Consider the following 21,631-nt stretch of genomic DNA (forward strand, 5'->3'; position numbering starts at 1 on the left):
CTCTCTCTCTCTCTCTCTCTCTCTCTCTTTCTCTCTCTCTCTCTCTCTCTCGTATGGGCATAGCAAGAAGGTGGTTGTCTACGAGCCAATAAGACAGTTGTCATCAGAACCCAACAATGCTGGCAACATGATCTCAGATTTCCAGCCTCCAGAAGTGTGAAAAAAATAAATTTATATTGTTTAAGCTGAGTCTTTGGTATTTTGTTGTGGCAGCAAGAGCAGACTAAAACATCAGAAATATAAAAACACAAAAACAAAAAGAAAACATATAAACTAAATGAGAATATCAGCAAAGGCATAGAAATTATGAAAAATAACCAAATTCTGAAGCTGAAATATGAAATAAATAAATTGAAAACTCTACTAGAGGATTTCAAAGGCAGATTCAAACAGGCAGAAGAAGGAATCAGCAAAGTTGAAGACAGATCATTTGAAGTTATGGAGACTGAGGAGCAAAAAGAAAATAATGAATAAAAGTGACCAGAGCTTAAAGAACTTATGGAATACCATTAAACACAACAGTATGCACATTATGGGAGTCCCAGAAGGAGAAGAGAGAAAGGCACAGAGAGATTATTTGAAGAAATAATGGCTAAAAACTTTCCAAATTTGAAGAAAGTCATGGATATACAAATCCAAGAGGCTCAATAAACTCCAAGTATGGTAAACCTTAGAAGACTCACATAAAAGCACATTGTAATCAAACAGTCAAAAGAGAATGACAGAAATTCTTAAAAGCAGAAAGCGAAAAGTGACCTGTCATATCATATATAAGGGATTCCCCCATAAGACTGTCAGCAGATCTCTCAGCAGAAACCTTGTAGTCCAGAAGATAATGGTATAATATATGTTAAATGCTGAAAGAAAAATAAACTGTCAACTGAAAATTCTGTATCTAGCAAAATTGTCCTTCAAAAATAAAGGAGATATTAAGACATGTACAAGATAAACAAAAGCTGAGGGCATTCATTCTTACTAGACCCACCCTGAAAAAAAATGCTGAAAGTCCTTCAAGTTGAATTGAAAGAATGCTAGACAGCAATTTGAAGCCATATGAAACTATAAAGTTCTCCAGTAAATGTAAATACATGGACAAATATAAAAACATTGTAATTTGTGTTTATAACTCCACTTCATATTTTCTAAAGAATTTGAAAGACAAAAGCATGAAAAATATAAGCCTATGTTAATGGATACACAATACATAAAGATGTAATTTGTAACATCAATAACATAAAATGGGAAGTGGGTGGAGCTATAAAGGTATAGAGATTTCATATGTGATTTAAGTTGGTATCAATTAAAGATAGATTGTCATAACTTTATGATATTATATGTAATCCTCATGGTAACCACAAATAAACTATAGAATATACACAACAAGAAATGAAAAGGGAATCAAAGAGCATGGAATGGACATGCCCCAAGGAGCAGACAGTGAAGGCCCTTCCCTGGGGATGAAAGGAAGACTGCTAACCCTCTCTGGGCAATTTATTTCATTTGACTGCACTGGACTGCACTAATTCATTTATTCCAGGAATCACACACCAGTGCCAATCAGGGACTGAGTTACAGTGCCATTTCATGCTGCTCTGCTCTCTGCCTGGGATCTCAATAAACTTGCTTAGGAGTCTTGGCTTAGTGAGACAACAACCTCCCTCCCGTATAGCTTTCAGATATTTCTGTTACTCTCCATCTCCTGTTGCTTGTTCTCTTGTACCCTCCTTAAGGAATTGGGAGCCTGTGAAGCCTCAGGGATCTTTAAGGGGAGGAGGTGAGTTCTAAGACGGGGTTCCTTTTATCACATCCTCCCTTAACCTCCTTGCCATTTCTCCACATCTATCAAAAGACTACAGCAGAATACTACCTTTATGTTGAGGAGGAAGACTCCTCCCACCCTGGATCCTTACTAGTGTTCACTGAGGATAAACTTTATATAGAAGGTGACAGGATTGATGTGTGAGAATTATTGGGAATCTGCAGTGAGAAGAAAGGGCAGGACCGAAAAGATCTAGGAAGCTTTTAAAGAGAGGGGCTGCTTAGTTCAACTCAACAATTGTTAAATATCAGATTTCAACACTCTCTACGAGAATTTTCATAAGGCACTCAGTTTGAGAGCTAGATTAACTACAGAGTTCATTTGCCTTGAAGATTTCAAGAAGACTAAACTTCCTAGTTATGTTGGCTAAATAGATGAGTGCATGGATGGACAAAGGGATTTTGGGTGTACGCATCAATTATAGATGAGCAGATGGACTGATGTTGGATGTATATTTGAAGGGATGTTGGATGGATGGATGGAAGGATGGATGGAAATTTGGAGAACTGGGCTGAAATAATTTGATCTTGTTTCCTGATTGATTTTTGAAGTTCAAGACATCATTCTTCAAGACATCATGAAATACTTTCTGGTCATTTCCCACTCCTTTCATTAGATTTTAAATGTGCTCAACAGTGGTACAAATGTTACATATTAACTTCGTTTCAATACATTTAAATTACATTAATTCTCACTGTGAAAGTTTAAGTTTTGTTACAGGTCAGTTTGGAGTTAGCTGAACTCTTTCCACTGGCTATAATTTTGGCAACTGGTAAATAACTAACTCCAAGGAACCCACCCTCACCCTTGTCCCAACCAAACTGCAAAGTGAACTAGTAATGTGGCCAAAGCCATTTGTTTGAAATGGCTATCCATTGGAAACAAGACTTTCCACTCATTAGCATATACATGCAACACAGACAAGATGATTACCTACTGTGAGACAAATAAAGCATAGCTTCTATTTTTGAGGAGCTTACGGTCCAATGGGAGAAATAAATATGTGAAGCAGGGAACTAAAATACAGTAATGAGTATTAAACTAGAAGTAGATAGAAAGGGCTGGGGGAATCTAGAGCAGGGACTGATTAACTATTTAAGAGGGTTAGAGGTTTCTTATAGGAGGGATATACTGAGAATCCTTGGAGGCCAATCTAAAAAGGTTAGGCTTCTCCCTATAGAGGGGAACCAATGAAGGGCTTCTGTGAGCAAAGGACAGTAACGAAATGTATTTCAACACATTCTGGTTGATGCTGACCCATCACCATGCTCAGTTACTGCGGTGACTGTAAATATCTATGGCTGAATGAGGTCTGACTTCCAAATATTTGGTGAACCAAATCAGGGCGGGAGCAGATTTTTCTCTGTTGTTATTTGATTGTATACTTGTCATTGTTGTTTCTTTCTACCTCTAACATAATCACTGTCTTCATCTTCCTCAGCCTCCTTTGACTTTTCAGCAGTGATCAGAATATTCTCTTATTTGGGGATTACTATTGCAGACTTATTTTCAGTTTTGGCTTTCTCTCTCTCTCTCTCTCTCTCTCTCTCTCTCTCTCTCTCTCTCTCTCTCTCTTTCTCTCTCATTTAACCATTTAGGCATCTGCAGATAGAATAATTTAAGGGGGTCTTTGAACTTGGATGGGAAAAAAGTACATTTGTATTTTTACTAATCTCTAACTGAAATTTAGCTTTACAAATGGAAGAAATAAACCCCAGTAGTATTAGCAGTGCTTGTGACTTTATCACCAATAGAAATCACAGATTTTTCTTATAACATTACAACTGGTGCCAATATTTTGAAGTATCATTTGTGCTCATCGCTATTCTGAAATTACGTTAGTTTTGAGACCCGCTGCTAAAACTCGTTTAACATGTTAATAAGGAAGCTTATATATGACTACATTACAACATTTTAAATAATAGAGTACTTGCAATATAATTGGTTTCCTTGATAATCCTGCATATTAATTTTATACATTTAAAAACATTGTTCTGAGAAGGATCTATAGCTTTCATCAGAATGCCATGGGAGTTCATTGCAGAAAAATGGTTAAGAGGCCCAACATTGCATTTGCTATAATTTCTTGCTCTAGAAAAAAAGGAGTAACACATTTCTTTTTGGCTACCATGTTGGCGTTTTTCATCTAGAAACTTGTTCAAGCTAGTAAACATTTGGATCAACGTTCTGAAAGATCATTAAAATGGGATCATGTTTGTGTAACTACAGGCAAAGAAAAAAAAAAGATTATGTGAGCAACTCTGGTTTTCAGCCAAGCCTGATTCTTTAGGGCCCCAGGCCTCTATGTACAAGATAATCCATTTACTAGTCTACTTGTAGTCCTGTGCTCCTATTATTTGTGGGAACAGTCAGAAATTGAGATTCAAGTAGCTCACAGTATTGCATTTAACTCTTCTTTCCTAGATTCCCCTGTGGACAATATACTTTGTAGATCAAATGAAGATAATGAAAAACAAAGGAAAGACTGTCCAGTGCTGAGCCTAGGCTAGCCAGGTATTCACAGACACTTGTTAGAAAAGGAAGAGGCATGGAGGACATGTACATTTCATCTGGGGTAGGAGCAATTTTGCTCTATTTTTCTTTCTCCTGATTACTGAAGTGGAGGAATAGAGGTTGGGGGGAGGCTTGAATCAATTGTCAAGAAAATGAAATGGTTTGGCTCAGCTCCCTGGCAACTCAGGGCCTAATGAGGTAGCTACTTAATGAGCCAGATCTTCTTCCTTGTTCTCTTAAAGGGCTCTTGATGGGCTCATTGTCAGTTTCTGTCTCCCATGCTCATATACTTGTCTTCTTTTTCTTTATTACTAACATGCAGGAAGTTATACTTATGCACACACACACATAAGTGAATGACACACTAAGGATTTGAGACGTGTTATACGTACAGACATAGTCCCATTGTGACTTGATTTATTATCACCAGATTTAAGTATGCTGACCCGGAAACATCCCAATTCTGTACAATGAGAGCTGGGTAGAGCTCTCATATTTATAGCCTCCCTCTGAATACACAAGAGCCACACACACACATGCACAGTCTTCATGGCCACAGCCCTCTATACAAGCATGCCACATGTAACTATGAGAAACCAAATCTCCACAACATCACCTACTTTTGTAAGAGATGATACTTTTTCAAGCATACATGTCTGTGGGGAGTGCACATTCCTAAATATGCTACACACCTCTCCTCTTCCTCCTCCTCCCCCCATACCTGCAGACCCATACACACACACACACAAACACACACACACAAGCGCACACACACACACACACACACACAGAGGAATTCATGATACATAGGCCTAAGGGTTGGTGCAGAGGACTCTGCCCTCACACGCACAGCATGGATCTGCAAAGGCCCCACATTGGCCTGCATTCACCTTGCTGATTATGTTGATATGATGAAAAGTAACTCAGCCTAGCTTGTTTCTAATTGTTGTAGAGACACCTGAGCTGCAAAGGAGGAACTCAGACGGACCCCCTTGATAAGACTTTCTCAGCATTTGGGAATGCAACTCCCTTGTCTAAGCTATCTAGCTAAATAGTTACAGGATACACTGGGATGTGTGCTACCCACGCCTTTTAAAAGAAGATTCCCTGACACCAAATTAGCCATTTGAAAATTGAGCGTAAGTGATTCTCATTTGGCTAATTGCTTTGTGGGAATCTGTCAAAACCTTTCACTTACTCCAGCCCACACTCAGAAATTCCAAAATAACACTGTAGTTGGGGCAATAGCTGGGAGCAGCTACAGTTTCTAGAATGGAGACAGCCTGGTGTGTTGGCTTGGGCCCAGTGGGAACTCCTTAGAGGGGATTTATGGTGCTTCCCAAGCTAACAGTGAGGAGAAGCTGACCTCAGATTGCCAACCACTTGGTTTGAACACAAGTTGAGCACTGAGAAATGCTGGGATCAGTGACCAGTGGAGGATGAGAAGCTCTAAATCTACCTGTACCACCTTAGGCCATGGCTATCAGAACTTCAGGGTAGAGGAAACATTGAAGCAGGCCAAGAGGTGATCCTCGGATTCACAATCCTTTCTTAGAGATACAAAGCTCACTTAGATCTTTTTTTCTCATCCCTCTCAAGGGTTGTGCCATGGATTTCTTTTGCTATGAATAAGTAGATGTTCAATGAAGCTGCTGGCTGGAATCATATTGTGTTAGTTATCTATTGCTATATAACAAATTACCCCAAAACTTAGTGGCTTTACACAAAACACATTTATTATCTTTGTTTCTGTGGGTCAGAACTCCAGGCACAACTTAGCAAGGTCTCTAACAAGGCTGCAGTAAAGGTATTGGCCAGGAGTGTAGTCATCGCATGACTCAACTGGGAAAGGGTCCACTTTTAAGCTTACTCATGTGGTTGTTGGGAGGATTCAGTTTCTTGCCGGTTGTTGGACTGAGGACCTCAGCTCTTTACCAGCTGCTGGCCAGAGGCTGCCCTCGGTTCTTTGCTACATGATCTCTCCAGTATGGCAGTTTACTCATCAATGTGTCCAAGCTGAAAAGGCAATAGAGAGAGAGTGCCGGCAAAATGGATTAACAGTCTTTAGTAACCTAATCTCTACAGTGGCATCTCATGACTTTTGCCATATTCTGTTCCTTAGAAACAAGTCACTAGGTCCAGCCCATACTCCATGACTGTGGATCCAGAGGAGGGAACACTGGGATCCATGTCAGAAGCTGTCAAGCAAACATAGTATAATGGAAAGAGCATTGGACTGGGAGTCAGAAATCTTGTCTTCTAATTCTGCCTTTGCCGTTTGTTAGCTTTGGAACCTTGAACAATTTTCTTTATCTTCTTTTTCCTAAATTTTCTTTATTATAGGATGGGGACAAATAATACCTGCTATAAGGATGAAACAGAGTACAAATAATACAGCTATTCTGAGGGGCTCTTAGTAAATATTGTCTTATTTGGGGGGAGGGAGAGGAGTCCATCTACCTGCATCCATTCAGGAGAATAGAGTGTAATGTTTAAGTCATAGGCAGTTGAGCTGAATGCTTTGTTTCAGTCTGAGCTGTGATGTTCACTATGTGACTTTGGTCTAGTTACTTAATTACTCTAAGCAGCTATTTGCTCATCTGTAAAATGGGAATGATGATAATATCTACCTTACAGAGTTGTAAAGAATAAATAAAATAATGATAATAAAACATTTATCGTGATAATTGTCACATGATAAGATCTCAATAAATGTGACTTATTAATTTTGTTGCTATTATTATTTTGTAATCATGTGAGGGGACATTATCTTATATACTCTTTTTCTGTTTGTGTGCACAACGCAGTGATTAGACATTTATATAACTTACAAAGTGATCACTCCGATAAATCCAGTACCCATTTGATACCATAGATAAAAATAATTCCACAATTTCATCCCTTAGGCCAGGGGTCCGCAACCCCTGGGACGCGGACCAGTACCAGTCCATGGCCTGTTAGGAACCAGGTCGTACAGCAAGAGATGAGTGGTGGGTGAGCGAGCGAAGCTTCATCTGTATTTGCAGCTGCTGCCCTGCACTAGCATCACCGTCTTAGCTCCACCTCAGATCATCAGGCATTAGATTCTCATAGGAGCACTGATCCCTGGTACCAGAAAGGTTGAGGACTGCTGTGCTTAGGCCATCCCAGTGTCATAACTCCAGCAGAGCTAGATACTCTTTTTCTTAATTTCAATTTCTCATCTCTCCTTCCCCTGTATGCACACACACACACACACACACACACACACAAATACACACATACAAGTGCATACACAATTCTACTTTAAATTTTCCCTTCTATATTTCATTTCTATACTTTATTTTCCCCATGAGAATGGAAGCTAGAGATTAAAATTGAAGGCTAACCTATTTCTTGGGAGATGGTCACAGTAACCTACTCAGAGGGCTAAAATATCCCCTAAGAAGATTAGATAGATAGATAGATCATAGATAGATAGATAGATAGATAGATAGATAGATAGATAGATAGATAGATAGATTAGATAGATAGATAGATAGATAGATAGATAGATAGATAGAGAGAGAGAGAGAGAGAGAGAGAGAGAGAGATAGGAAAAGCCCAGAGGAGATTTTTTAAAAATCATCCTAAAAGCAGAAAAATGGGGTCACCTTCCATAAGCAAGAGACTGTGGCCAAATATTTCACTGATTACTTCTCCAAGCCTCCCTTTCTAACAATGTATAAAATCCAATTTTTACATAAGTATCTTTGGCTAATCTTTTATACAACCTCTTTATTATTCCATGGATGCTGCTCTTTCAGTTCTTTGGCAATTTTCCAGGTCAGAGCAAATACATTACAAAAAGGACAAAGGGTGTGCTTGCTGTTACCAGTCATGTACTTTTTCCCAGAACAACCTCTGCATCTTGTCGGAGGTACTGCACTTCCTTGAAATTGACCTTGACAGCTGTGCCAGGACCTGTAGTATAGTGAAAAGAACTCTAGACTACCATAGAAGAGACATAGGATCTCATTTTGCCTCTGATGCTAACTAACCATATGACCTTGGGTAAGGCTGTCCTTCTCTGAACCTCATTTCCTTGTCTTTCCTTTGGCAGTGTTAATATATGTCCTGATGAATTCATAGCCTTGTCGGGAGGCTCAACTGAGATGTCAGGAAGACATCCTGAAACACATTCAGTGCTATGCTAATATAGGTAGTTTTGGTCAACAAGGGTAAGATTCTGCCTCTTGTTTTAACTCTTTACTCCACAGGGACTTGCGTAAATCTCCTAATCTGTTTATTCACTGTTAAATAGCCATTGCAATGCCCACAAGGAGTTGTAAGCAGTAGGTTGAATTTTTCCAAACCACCTGTTGTTCTTTACTGTGGGTAACTGACACCATGCTGGGGACTGAATGGCACCTGGAATGAGAGTGGGGTGGAAGTGGTATGGTGTACCAGCAGGTGGAGGTTGTGGTCATGGCTGTGAGACATTATTCGCTAGATGTTTAAGGCTTTCCTAGAGAGAGATAGAAAAAAAATAGAAAATGCTTTAAAAATAGAATTTTAAATGCTGTGCAACTATAAGATATTATGTTTTAGCCCCCTTCATTCATTATTCTTACTGCGTTTAACACAGTGCTAAGTTATTTACACGGAGTATTTCATTCCATTTTCACTTCAACCCTATGAAGGAAGTATTCAATAGATGACCAAATCAAAGTTCTGAGAGAGGTTAAGTAGCTTTCTTAAGATCAAACAATTTGGAGCTGGCAGAGCTTCTCCCCAAAGTCACCTTGAGACTTTCATAAAACCAGGCCCAAATTACAGGTCAGAGGTTAGTCAATAAACAGAGAAGTAAGTAAGCCCCTCAAAGCCAAATGACTCATCAGTGGAAAGCCTAACCAAAGCCTATGCTTATTATATTTATAGTTTATCATCTTTTCCATCAGCTCGTTGATGTTAAGTAGCCATTGCTTGAGTGTACTCAGTGTGGAAGGTTGCTGCAGGAGGTGACACTAGACATAGACCAGAGCCAAACTGAGATACCAGAGACACGTAGCTAAGATTGACTGTCCAAGGTAGTGTGTGCTGAGTATCTATTGAGTAAGTAGGTAGGCCTGTGGCCTAAACCATACCTGCTTCCTCACACATGCCCAAAGCAAACCGTTATATGTCAAAGGGTCAAAACATGTAGGCTTAATATACTTACTACTAAATTTCTTTATAGAAAGTTTATCCAGTTTCTACTAGCCATGTATAAGAGTGCCTCTAGGACATTCTTTTGCCAGCATTAAGTCCTCTTTTTAAAAAAAAATTTGTTTCTTTGATGGGCAAAATTTGTATCACAGTTGCTTTATTTTTATTTTATTACTAGGTGAGGTTGAATAGTTTTCATACATTTAATAGCCATTGAGATTTCCTCCCTTAGAAATTATTTGTATCTTTTGCCCATTTAACCATTAGAGTTTTAGTATTTTTCTTAACAAATGTGTAAACTCTTTATATGAAGGCTATCAGCCCTCTGTCATATTTGTGGCGATTTTTTTTTAAGCTTGCTGCAAGCGCTTTAAAATTGAGAGGATTTCCATTTGGGGTTTGGGTTGGTGTGGATGGCTTTTTAAATCTTTCCACATCCCTCCCTTGATTGTTCAAAAACTGGTATTTTCTTGGTTTTTACCTCTCAAGAAAAAGCAAATATTTCAGTTTGGGGCAGAAGTAGAGTAAATATTATGTTTCCTTTAATCATAGAGACTCAGCATAACTCTGGCAAGAAACAAATCGAGCCTGTCAAGTAGCAGACAGCATAGTCCTACTGTATTACTAGTATAGTACCTGGTACATAGTAGGTGTTAAGAAAAACTTTCATGTAAAATTAAAGCAAGCACGAATCTTCTTCAAGAATCATGTATTATCAGTTATAAACTTGTGTCTTATCACTTGAGTTATGAGGCAAACTACCTTCTTTCTCTCAAATTCTTCTATCCCAATATTTAAAAAAAGAATTATCTGATTACCTCAGGAAGAGGATAGCCGTAGGTATTCATTCATAGGTTTTTGACACTAATAACCTTCCTTTAAACAAAGGATTTGCCAAGATGCCCCAAGGTTTCTTGTGAATATAATGGGGAGGTCTGCAACATAGTCATTAAAAGCCCAGACTCTAGTGACAGAAAGATCTGTGTTCAAATCCAAGTTCTGCAACTTACCAGCTGTTTGGCTATTGGCAAATTATTTGACTTCCTTATGCCTCAACTTCCATCTCTGTAAAATAAAGATAATAGTAATTTCTATTCCACAGGGTAGAAGTGGTTCTGAGGATTAAATGAGATAATGTATGCAGAACATCAGGCACAGAATAGGTAAGTACTCATTGAATGGTAGCTACAATTATATCAACAATAATAACGTGTGTATTGGGAGCAGGAGTCCAGGATGGAGGTAGTGTCAGGGACTATATCATAAAGGACATTGATATGAAGTCAAAATATACAGATTCAAGTTCAAACTCTGTCATCAACTCACTCTTTGACCTTGGAGGAGTTTCTTTCCTTCTGTGGCTCTAGTACTCAGACAGTAAAGTGCTCTGTTTTTTTCTGCCCACCTAGGCTTGAGTATTAGCCCTATCATTGTTCCAGCAATACTACCATCGTGCTAATCTGCCTTGAACTTAAGAAAAGGCCTTTCTGAGGTTAAATATAATGTGGCCTATGGGACTCCATAAAGAGTAAATATTAGAACCAAAGCTGTGCAAGTTACAAAGAGGTAAACAGGTTTCAACCCAATAAAAGAGCTTTGCACAGTGCAGTGATTCAGCACATATAGTAAAAAGCCACATTGCCGGGGTCAGAGTCCTGCTCTGACACTTATTAGCTAGCTGTCTGACTTTGAGTATCTTAGCTTTTCTGGCACTAAGTTTTCTCACCTATAACATGGGAGTAATAATAGTATCTACATAATAGGGTTATAAGGATGAAATATTTTAGTATTTGTGATTTGCTTAGATCTTTATCTGACAGATGTGAAGCGTAATATAAGTGCTTGTTAAATAAAAAAGAATAGATGAAATTGAGAGCTCACTAAGTACTGGAGGAAATGTTTTGATGAGTAGCAAGTTCTCTGTCACTGCCAGGATGCCATTAGAGGCTGGTGGTATTAAATATAGTCAAGCATCAAGAGAGGATTGGATAAGATGTATTTTTACCATCACTTCCTTATTAGAAGTTCTATGACTTGCCTCCCAAGGTAGGTCATCCACTTAGTCAGTAGTAAAGAAGACCTAAGATAAACCCAGGTTAAGCCAGAACTTAGAGTTTTCTTTCCTCTATGCCACTTTGATTTAAGCTTGTGTTTCCTTGGGTGACATTTTAAAACTGATCCATGAAAGTCAGTGATATGAAGGGCAGGCTCAACCAACCACCCTTCCCATGCTCACAAATAAACTATTATTCTGAAAGCCAGTTTCGCTTTCTGCCCCCTTGTCAGATCCTGGACAACTCTGATTGACAAGAGGCTTTTGGTGAAATTGTTTGATTAATGTGCTGGATGTTGCCTGCTGATTTACAGTCTTCCCATTTGTAAGGTTCCTGTTGCCATTAAATGAGAGGAATTTTCATCTCATAAAACCCGGTTTTATATCTGACCTAGCTGTACCTGCATCTGCCATTTAGCTTCTTATTTGGGCAGAAAATAGCATCCATTCATCCACACTCCACCACCCACCACTCACCAAAGACCAGAAGAAGTATACTTCAGGCAAAGTTGCTTAGTGCTGAGCTGAGAGAGAGAGAAGAAAAAGTGCAGGCATTACTCTAAGCTCAGCGGACCAGGCTGATGCTTTAATAGACCATACAGACAAAGGATAGTGGGAGAATTGGGGCAGAGATGATTTTCCACTTGGAGAACCAGGCTAGACTGCAGCCCACACAAATGTGGCTTCATGAATGATTGGAGATGGAGTATTAGTGTAGCTAGTCCTGAACTTGTCTGAAATCCAAACCAGGAAGGCAAAGCAAGGTGTGAGCACATAGGTAAATGAATTTCCTTAAAGTAGCGAGGCCCATGGGGTGCCCTGTGGCTAAGGAATCCTCTGAGGCACATAATTCCTATAATGTCTTGGCTGAGACACATCTGTTGACCCTGAGACGCCAGAGGGACATCCTGCATGATAGAGAAGGGCTGGGCCCTTGGAAGTTCTTAATCACTCCAGGAAAATTAGGCATAACAAAAAATGTTTCCAAGATACCATTAAAGAAGAAGAGTTTAGAGGTTTGCGTGCAGTAGAAGAATCAACCTAGGTCCAGAGAGAATGCTACTCAGTGACTGCAAATGGCAGTGTGGCATTGGAATCAGACAGACCTGGGTCCCTACTTCACCAAGTTCCATTAGATAAGTTACTTAACCTCTCCAAGCCTTAATTTGCTCGTCTCTAAAATAGAGATGATAATAAAAGTCTCTAATTTATTGGGCTGTTGTGAGAATTACGTAAGCTAGAATATAGGTAAAGCATTTAGCACTCTTCTTGGCAAAAACTAAGTATCTAGTAAACATGAACTCATCATCATTGTGTGGATCAATTACTGGAAGCAGATAAATATAACTATTTAAGAAAATTCATATACATTTTTATACACTTGTTAATGCATACTATATTTCACTATAAGAGCATTATTAACAAAAGAAAAAAGAAAAGCAGTGTGATAGAATGGTTAAGAATGTAGGACAAATCATGGTTCACACCCCCACCTCTATGACTTATTTCCTGTGAGTGTCTAGGTAAATCATTTAGCCATTTAAGGCTCATAGGACCAACCTCAAAAGATATTGTGAGAATTAAATGAGGAAACCCCCATAAAGTACTTAGCGCAATGCCCTGTGAAGAATAAACTAAGATTTCGTTTCTGGTTATTATCATTATGGATGTTTTCCCCTCTACAACTCTCAGCTCTGTAGTTTTCCATGCGATTCTATCAGCCTTCACCCCATCATTCTAAGCTGCACCATAGAGAAGTCCAGAGTGTCGCTGGTGGGCTTCTGAGGGGGATGATTGAGAATACGACTATCAGGCTTTAGAGAATAAATCAGTGATAGTGAAAAGAGGTAAAACATGGTTAGCAGCCCAGCCTATTAATGGAAAGCACTGTGGCTTTAAAAGATAATTAATTTCCAGTGGCCGCACAGCTGAGTTGTTTCCCCATTGGACCCTGTACCATGATATAGCCCCTTCCTTCCAGCCTCCCACCCCACCAGTCATTCCTACACATGTACTCTTAGTGGATGCATTTGCCACTTTCTTCAAATATTTGTGAAAAGCTTCCCAGAACAGGAAGCCTCACAGCTGCAGAGCACTCCATGAGAAAGATGAAGCAATGGTTTCTATGGCAATGCTCTGGCACTTATTAGTGTTTGTGTAGGCACTAAGGCAACAGCTGGGATCCAGACAGGCCCATGCTGGAAAGGGATGAGGATAAGAGAGGGTTGAGGAAGACGGAATTGTTCTCGCTTCGCCCTCTTGAGTGGTAGCTCTTAGGAGGAGTCCTGGGGGAATGTTTGGGGCACAATTTGACCAGGTGACCTTATAAAGAGTTTGAACTCTGCCCTGGAAGCTCCAGAATCACTCGCCTCACTGAATGACACCTGTCTTTGTTATTAGGTTCAGCTTCCCCCAACACCCCTTCATTCTGCCATTCCTCTGCTGCTCAAAACCTTTGCTGCTGTCCCTACTATCCATAGATAAAGTCTAAATCATGGCATTTGAAGCCTTCCATACCTTCTTTCCAGAAGCTCTGGTTGCTTCTCTCACCCTACCCTATGTACCTTGTTTTCAGTAAGATTGTTCAACCTCATCCTACCTCCGTTCCTGTCACACTAAGTACGTTTCTATTTCCCACCTCTCTCCCATACTAGTCTCTTTGCTTTAAGTTCATGAAACCACCACCCCTGTATCTAGGATTTATCTTTACTCAAGACCCATCTCAAGCCTCAGTTCCTTCAAGAAATTTTCTCTGACTACCCCAATTCAATGGAGCTCCCTTCTCTGAATTCCAATAGCATTATTGCTCTGACCTGTTATGCCTTTGGCACTTAAACTCATGCTGCATTTTCAGTTTCTCTACTGCTTATATGTCTCTATCCAACTAGACATTAAGCTCCTCCCTGAAAAAGAGGATTTAAAAAAAGAATTTCTGGTTTTCCCGCAGCATCTAGTATAGCATAATGCTTATAATTAGGAATTAATTTAATAATATATGCAAAGGGCTTACCCAGTGCCTGGTATACAGTAAGTGAGAAATAGATGTGTGGTATTATTACAATAGCCCTCAAATACTTCCTGATGGATGCCTTGGTGTCTCAGTCACCACTTCCACTCAACACATCTCCAGCTGCATATGGTGCCTCTGGGGCATTTATTTATCCTTTGGATGGGAGCCTTCATGAGCCATTAGGTTGCCAAAACTCAGTGAGTGGCCATTGGCCTTACCACTCTAGCACTCAGGGCTGGCTATGTAATTTGCAGGGCTTAGTGAAAAATAAAAATGTGAGGTCCCTGGTTAAAAAAAAAAAAAAAAGAATTCAAGACAGTGAGCACATAGACTTACTACACATGAGGTTCTTCTGAGTGTGGGGCCCTGGGTGACTATACAAGTTGCACAACCATGAAGTGAGCCCTGTTTATCATCCCCATTTCCTTGTGCTGCTCCCTAAGCCCTTGCAACAAGAGACAGCGGATACATGCATGTAGTGAATACATATCAAATAGTTCTAGATTAATATACTAAAAGCCAGTTCTATGAAAAAATGTGAGGTCCCTGGTTAAAAAAAAAAAAAAAAATTTCAAGACAGTGAGCACATAGACTTACTACACATGAGGTTCTTCTGAGTGTGGGGCCCTGGGTGACTATACAAGTTGCACAACCATGAAGTGAGCCCTGTTTATCATCCCCATTTCCTTGTGCTGCTCCCTAAGCCCTTGCAACAAGAGACAGCGGATACATGCATGTAGTGAATACATATCAAATAGTTCTAGATTAATATACTAAAAGCCAGTTCTATGAAACTAAATCCATTTGATGTCAAATTACTGAATGGCCAAGTGTCCAAACAGCAATTTGTCATATTTGTGCTAGTTTTTATTTTGTCCTGTGTTTGCCCTTGCCCAGGCCTTTGCCCAGGCCCCTGGCTGTGCCTATGTTCATGCTCTCAGCTTCTCACTCCTCAGGTCTCATTAGATTGGACAATAAAGAAAAGACTGCAATTATTTTGTCCCCTTGTTCTGATTTCTTTTGAATCAGTCATGGTTTCTTTTGGGGCTCAAGTGAATAGCCACCCCATCACCCCACACCCCATTCACAGGAAAACCAGGCAGTGTAAATCAATGAATTTTCAAGAATTAAAAGCTGAAAGTAAGAGGATTGCTTCTGTGCTTACTGTTACTAAGGTTTCCAAATCACAAGTATCTCTTGCATTTGTTAAATATTGTCGACTTTTCCTTAGCACCTCCATCTATATCACTCAACGTGATTATCTAACAACTTGTATTGTGTTTTCTGCTTGTTCTTCTCTTTCTTTTTCTCTCCTTTCTTGCCTTCTTTGGCATTGATTTTTATCTTTTATCATTTTATCTCTCCCCTCTACTGGTTTGGAAGATAAAAACTGTTCATGTTCATTTAGTTGCTACCTAAAAATTAGAGCACGTGTACTTAAAGTGTTAGTTTTTTTATTATACTTTTACCCTAATCATGGATAATACCAGGACCTTAGAACAGTTTAACTCCATTTCTTTAAACATAATAAGTATCATTTTATAGTCTGTCTCTGATATGTCCAATACCTGGTCTTTGCGTGGGACTGTTTCTATTGTTTGCTTTTTCTGCAAGTTCCTAGACATGGTTCCTTGTGTGTCTCATTATCTTTGTATGCCAGCTGTTGTCCTTGAAAAATTATTTTTGGATCCAGGATAAAATTACTTTCTTTAGAGAGAAAATTTGTGTCTGCTTTGGCCAGGATCCTGGGCACTGCTCATCTGAGACCATTTTATTTTAAGACTTGACTTTTCCTGGACAATATAAACTCAGACTGGAAAGCTACAATGCTCATGTGTCGTTTACTCTTATCCTGCAAGTATAATCACTTGGAGTTCTAGATTTCTTTGGGGACAGTTTCCTACCAGATTTTCACTTTCTTTTGGCTCTAGGCTTTGATTTCTGTTCTCTTTGACCCACAAGGCTTTCAACTTGAAAGTTATAGTTTTTTGGCATTGTAAAATGTCCTTAAGGCAAAGGAAGTTACCTCCATTCTTACTCAGATCTCTAGGTTCCCATTATCACTCCAGTTTTGGTCTATAATATTTGGTCTGTTGTTAATTCTTTATAGATTTCAAGAAGATTTTTAAATAACCTATTTGTCCAGAGATTTTTGTTGGTTTCAACAATGATAAGAAATCAAAGTATACTGCATACAATTTTGTCATCATGCTTAGTAATAGACAGGTGGACTGGGAAGCTAAAACTATATATACTTTAAAGATGAGGAAACTTCTTGAACTTACTTGTCCAGAGCCACACAATGAGTTAGTGATGGGGCTTGAAGGAGAACCTAGGCTTCTGCTACATATCTCTGTGTCATCATCACATTACAAAATGATGGAGTGTTATTCCTCAAAGTGCTACCCCTTCTCTTGCCAAATGTTGAGAGGATGGCCCTTGGTTGTTGCTGTTATTCTATTTACCTTCCCTCAATGGCTAATAACAACATTCCCAAAGAGCAAGTTGTGCTTTCTTCATTTGGTCTTTGACCACCCTGCACTGAGTTCAAAGTTCCTGGCCTTTTCCTTTCCTTTCTGTCCAAGTGCCCTAGTTATATTCTGAATGTTGCCTTAGAAATATGGAAATAGGTGTGGCAGTGGACCCTGATCATGGGTAAATATGTGGGTACCTCTTGGCTACTGTGGTGGCCTGACTACTACTAATGATGGAAAAGGTCTCTTCTCCAATCCACTATTACTTCTCATCCTGCAGTAGCAGTTCCTTAGGTACAGCTTTAGAGAACCTACATATCAGAATTCTAGAGTGCTTTTACACACGTGTATTAATTTCTACATCTATGCTGTCATCTGTGACTACTAGAAGTTGACCTTTGAATATGTTTAACCATGTTAGTGAAATAAAAACTCCAAGAAAATATGCCATTTTGGCATTTCCCACCTAAGGTGGCTCATTGAGATTGTGCCTTTTTGGGGGGCTGGCATAGGAGACTCAAAGATATCTAGGAGATGGAGAATTCAGGCTATGACATGTGACATAAAAACTAGCACTGGTCTACGCAGCCTTTGCTAGTGAAACCCAGTGGACAGAAGCCATAGCCACAGACCTTCCCAGACCTTTCCACCTCTCCTGTCCCCAATGAAATTGACTTCCTTCTTAGAGTTTAGGCACTTTTACTTCTTCCCAAGGATTTTTAACAGATGCTACAAGTAAAGTCAGATGCAGATATATGGAAAGAGGCCAACAAAAGCAAGCATGGATAAAGTGGCCAAAATCTATATGAAATTACCTTGAATGTCAATTTGAAAGTGCTAAAGTGGTTTGACACTAGTGGAAAGGAGAACCACACTGCTCACACTTTCCAATATGTTATGGTTACATACTGCTAGGTTGCCAGGATTATTTTATGTTATTATTTTCAACATTTATATTTTCTGACATTTTTAGCACAGTATGTCTACTGACATTTGAGGATAATTGTGGCTAATTGAGCATACATACATATATGTGTATATATATATATTTTTTCATTAAAATAAGAGATTTCACTAACCTTGCTATCCTCTTAAGTGTGATGTGATTGCACTCAATGTCTGATGTTTTCCTAGGATAAGAAAAAGGAAAATAATTTTAAAGTTGAGAAAGGAAGACAATTGGAAAGTTAGATTCACTAAACAGAAGTTGGATTTATTCTGTTAAGGGCCACGTGTTTTGCCAGCCATCATGCCTAGTCATACACCTCCAGCTATAGAGGCTCTATTGTAATGAGCAACATTTGTTTTTCTCTAGAAAGTTATGGTCTCAAGATTCTAGGCAACTGGCTCCTTGGCCCATTTCACTCCATTCCACTTGCTGTTTTCATGGGCCAGAGCTGGGCTAGGCTGTGAGGAGAGTGGGTGACTCTCAGTTACATTGGTAACGCTGGTCTGGGGTTCCAGTGGACAGGAACTTTTAACACTAGTCACCTCTATTTGACCCTGCTTCTGAGCTTTTGTTTCTGCTATTGCCATGCCACTAAGCTGAGGTAACCTAGCCTTCTCATTTATCGATCTAAGTTTAATTGTGTAACCTCATCTCAAACAAACAAGGGCCACCCTGACTGACCTGCTCAACTAGGGGCTAGAGAAGAGCCTTAAATTATGGTGGGCAAAGAGAGCTGTATGGAAGCTGAAACAGAGAAAGGCAAGAACAGAACTATCATTTACTGAGTGCTTACATACTATTTGCTGGGCACCATTCTGGATGCTTTACATACATTAACTATATTCATTTGCTGTCGAAAAAAAAGAGGGGTCAAAATGACTCAGTTTTAAAGAGTGAGAGGCTGACTTATTTTCCCTGCAAAAAATGAGGTGGTACTGTGTAGGGGAGCAATTACTCTGAAGAGAGTAGGGAACCTATGGTCAAACAAGCATATGACTTGAAACGAGCCACTTCCCTTCACTGGGCTTCAGTTTACCCCTCTGTAAAATAGACATACAGTCTTTGCTCAGCTTATTGCACATCATTTTTGTGAGGACATAGTGATATTAATTAGGCAGCTTAGAAAGGTATAAAATATTGTATAATGGTGTGTGAGGCAATATAGAGCCGGAGTACAGATGGGCTGGGGATTCCAAACCTCAGCCCAACGACTTGCCATTTGTGTGACTTGGGCAAGTTACTTAACCTCTGTGTGCCTTAGTTCCCACATATGTAACCGAAGACATGGATAGTGCCTGTCATAGAGGATTTGTAAGGGAAAATGAGATAATATATGAAAAACATTCAGAATAGTACTGGCACATAATAAATGCTATGCAAGTACTATTTATTATTACAAATATTAAATACTATGAGTAGTCTATTCCCCTGTTTTTCCCATATGTACTCTCCCAGTGTTTAAAACCCTTAGTGCAGAAGAACTTGGGTAATGCTGCAAGTCCATATACATCGTTATATAGCTGTCAACCTGCTAGGGTATAACACTTAACCCTGCCCTAGAATGCACATATGCCACAGCTCCTGGCCATGTAAAGGGGTGAAACTTTAATACTCTCCTGTGGATGAGAGACAGACTTTCTTAAAACTGACAGTCTCTGAGGTAAATACCATAAATGATTCATTTACACAAATCAGGATGCTTTTTAACTTTCAGAAACATATTTATTGCATTAAGTTGATATACACATGCATAGAAGAAGATAGAGCATCATTTCATCACTCTACGACATTTAGTGAACACCTACTTTGTGTCTTTTTTGAGATACACACAGGACTAAGGTCTAGTCCCTGACCTCAGAGAGTTGATCATTTAATGAGAAAGATAAGACACATACTCAAGCTCAATATATTATAAGACAGGACAGTAATCAATTCTGAGGTTAAACAAGAGCATACTCATATCCTTTATAAGATGAAACTATAAAATGCTAATGATTATAGTTTTTGTTTAGGCCTTAAAAATTGTAAAATATTGTAGGTATGGGGAAAGGAAGGGATCATTTCTTGCTGGGGCATCAGGAAAGGCACTGAAGCATGAGGCAGGACTTAGGGCAAAGGGTACCAGCAAAACCCTGGAGATGAGAACATGCAGAGTGTAAAGACACCAGTGAGTAGCTTGTGTTGGCTTGCACATAGGGTACACAGGACTTGCCGAGGGATAACAAAGTTGGAAAGTTTGACTGAGGCTGAGCTTAAATGCCAGTCTAGAAAGTTAGGTTTATGTAGTAGGCAGTGGGGAGCCATGGGGAATTTTGAAGCAGAGGAATTCCAAAACTGCCCTTTTGGAAGGCACTCTAACAGCAGGGTACAGAAAATGCCAGGTCCTCTGGCCACCTCAAGGACTTTTATCTTGCAACGGTATCTTTCTCTTCTGAATCATCAATCATTTTCTCTCCACAGATATGTAATGGTAGCCTGCTGCTTTCAAAAAACTGACAAATGAAAACCCCCTTTGACTCCACATTCTCTTCCAGCCTCTTCCCCATTTCTCCACTGCCCTAATAGTGAAACTTTGAGGGGAAAAAAGGGTGTCTATACTCTTGTTTCTACTCCCTCATTTATAATCATCTTCTCAACTTGCTCTAGACAGGCTTCTGTCACCAGGTATGCGATGGTCAATACTCTGTCAAGGTCAGCGACCTACTTGGAGTCACATTCAATGGTCGTTTCTCCACCCTCTTTCTGCAACACCCTCCTCTTGATTTTCACAACTCCATACTCTCCAATTTTCTTCTTATCTCTCTAACCATTATGTCTCAATGTCTCTTGCTAATTATTTATTCTCCACCTCATTTCTAACTGTTAAAACACCTCACAGCTCAGCTCTACGTCCTCTCTATCAGTACTCTCTTAAAATGATTTTTTAATTGTTGGGGTGACATTGATTAATAAAATCAAATAAGTTTCAAGTGCACAATTCAACTATATATATACATATACATATATATGTATACACACACACATAGTATTGTGTGTTCACCAGCCAAAATTAAATTTCCTTCCATCACCAAATATTTGACCTCTTTTACCCCTATTTATCTCTCCTCTCCCCCTGCCCCTTTCCCTGGTAACCACTAATCCATGAGTCTCTGTTTATCATGTTTGTTTTTATCCAGTTTTGTAGTTTTAAAAATTATCTACATGCTGATGGTGCGCACATTTATATATTTAGCTATCACGCCTCCGTTGAACTTTAGACTCATATATCCTACTATAACCTTAAATCTCTACTTAGAGGCCTAATAGCATCTCAAACTTTTGTCATGGCCCTCAAAACCCTCTTGATCCATGCACCATCCACCTCCACCACCACCTCAGGCTTCTGCATCTAAGTAAATGGTAGCATTTGTCCAAGACCAAAACCCAAGCCTCATTTTTGATCTTACGTTCTCTCAACTAACACATCCATCTTATTTATTTATCAACAAATCCTATTTGCTCCACCTCCAAAACATTAAAAAAAATCTATCCATTCCATCTCCATTCTATCTCTACTGCTCTTATCTTGGTTCAAGCCATCATCATTGCTTGTCTAGACTACTGTAATAGTCTGCTAACTGGTATTTCTACTTGTATTTTTGCTTCT

General features: G+C 39.3%; 1 protein-coding gene across 1 annotated transcript in view; it reads left to right on the forward strand.

The window, feature by feature from the left end:
* The window catches only part of PAK3 (p21 (RAC1) activated kinase 3), a 289,996-nt gene that overhangs the window by 85,587 nt on the left and 182,778 nt on the right, over positions 1-21,631 (forward strand). Inside the window, exon 2 of the mRNA XM_025050559.1 lies at positions 10,602-10,662. The gene's annotated coding sequence lies outside the window, so the exon portion shown is untranslated. The remainder of the gene's footprint in view (positions 1-10,601; positions 10,663-21,631) is intronic.

The sequence above is a fragment of the Pteropus alecto genome, unplaced genomic scaffold (assembly GCF_000325575.1).
Source record: "Pteropus alecto unplaced genomic scaffold, ASM32557v1 scaffold107, whole genome shotgun sequence".
Lineage (NCBI taxonomy): Eukaryota > Metazoa > Chordata > Mammalia > Chiroptera > Pteropodidae > Pteropus > Pteropus alecto.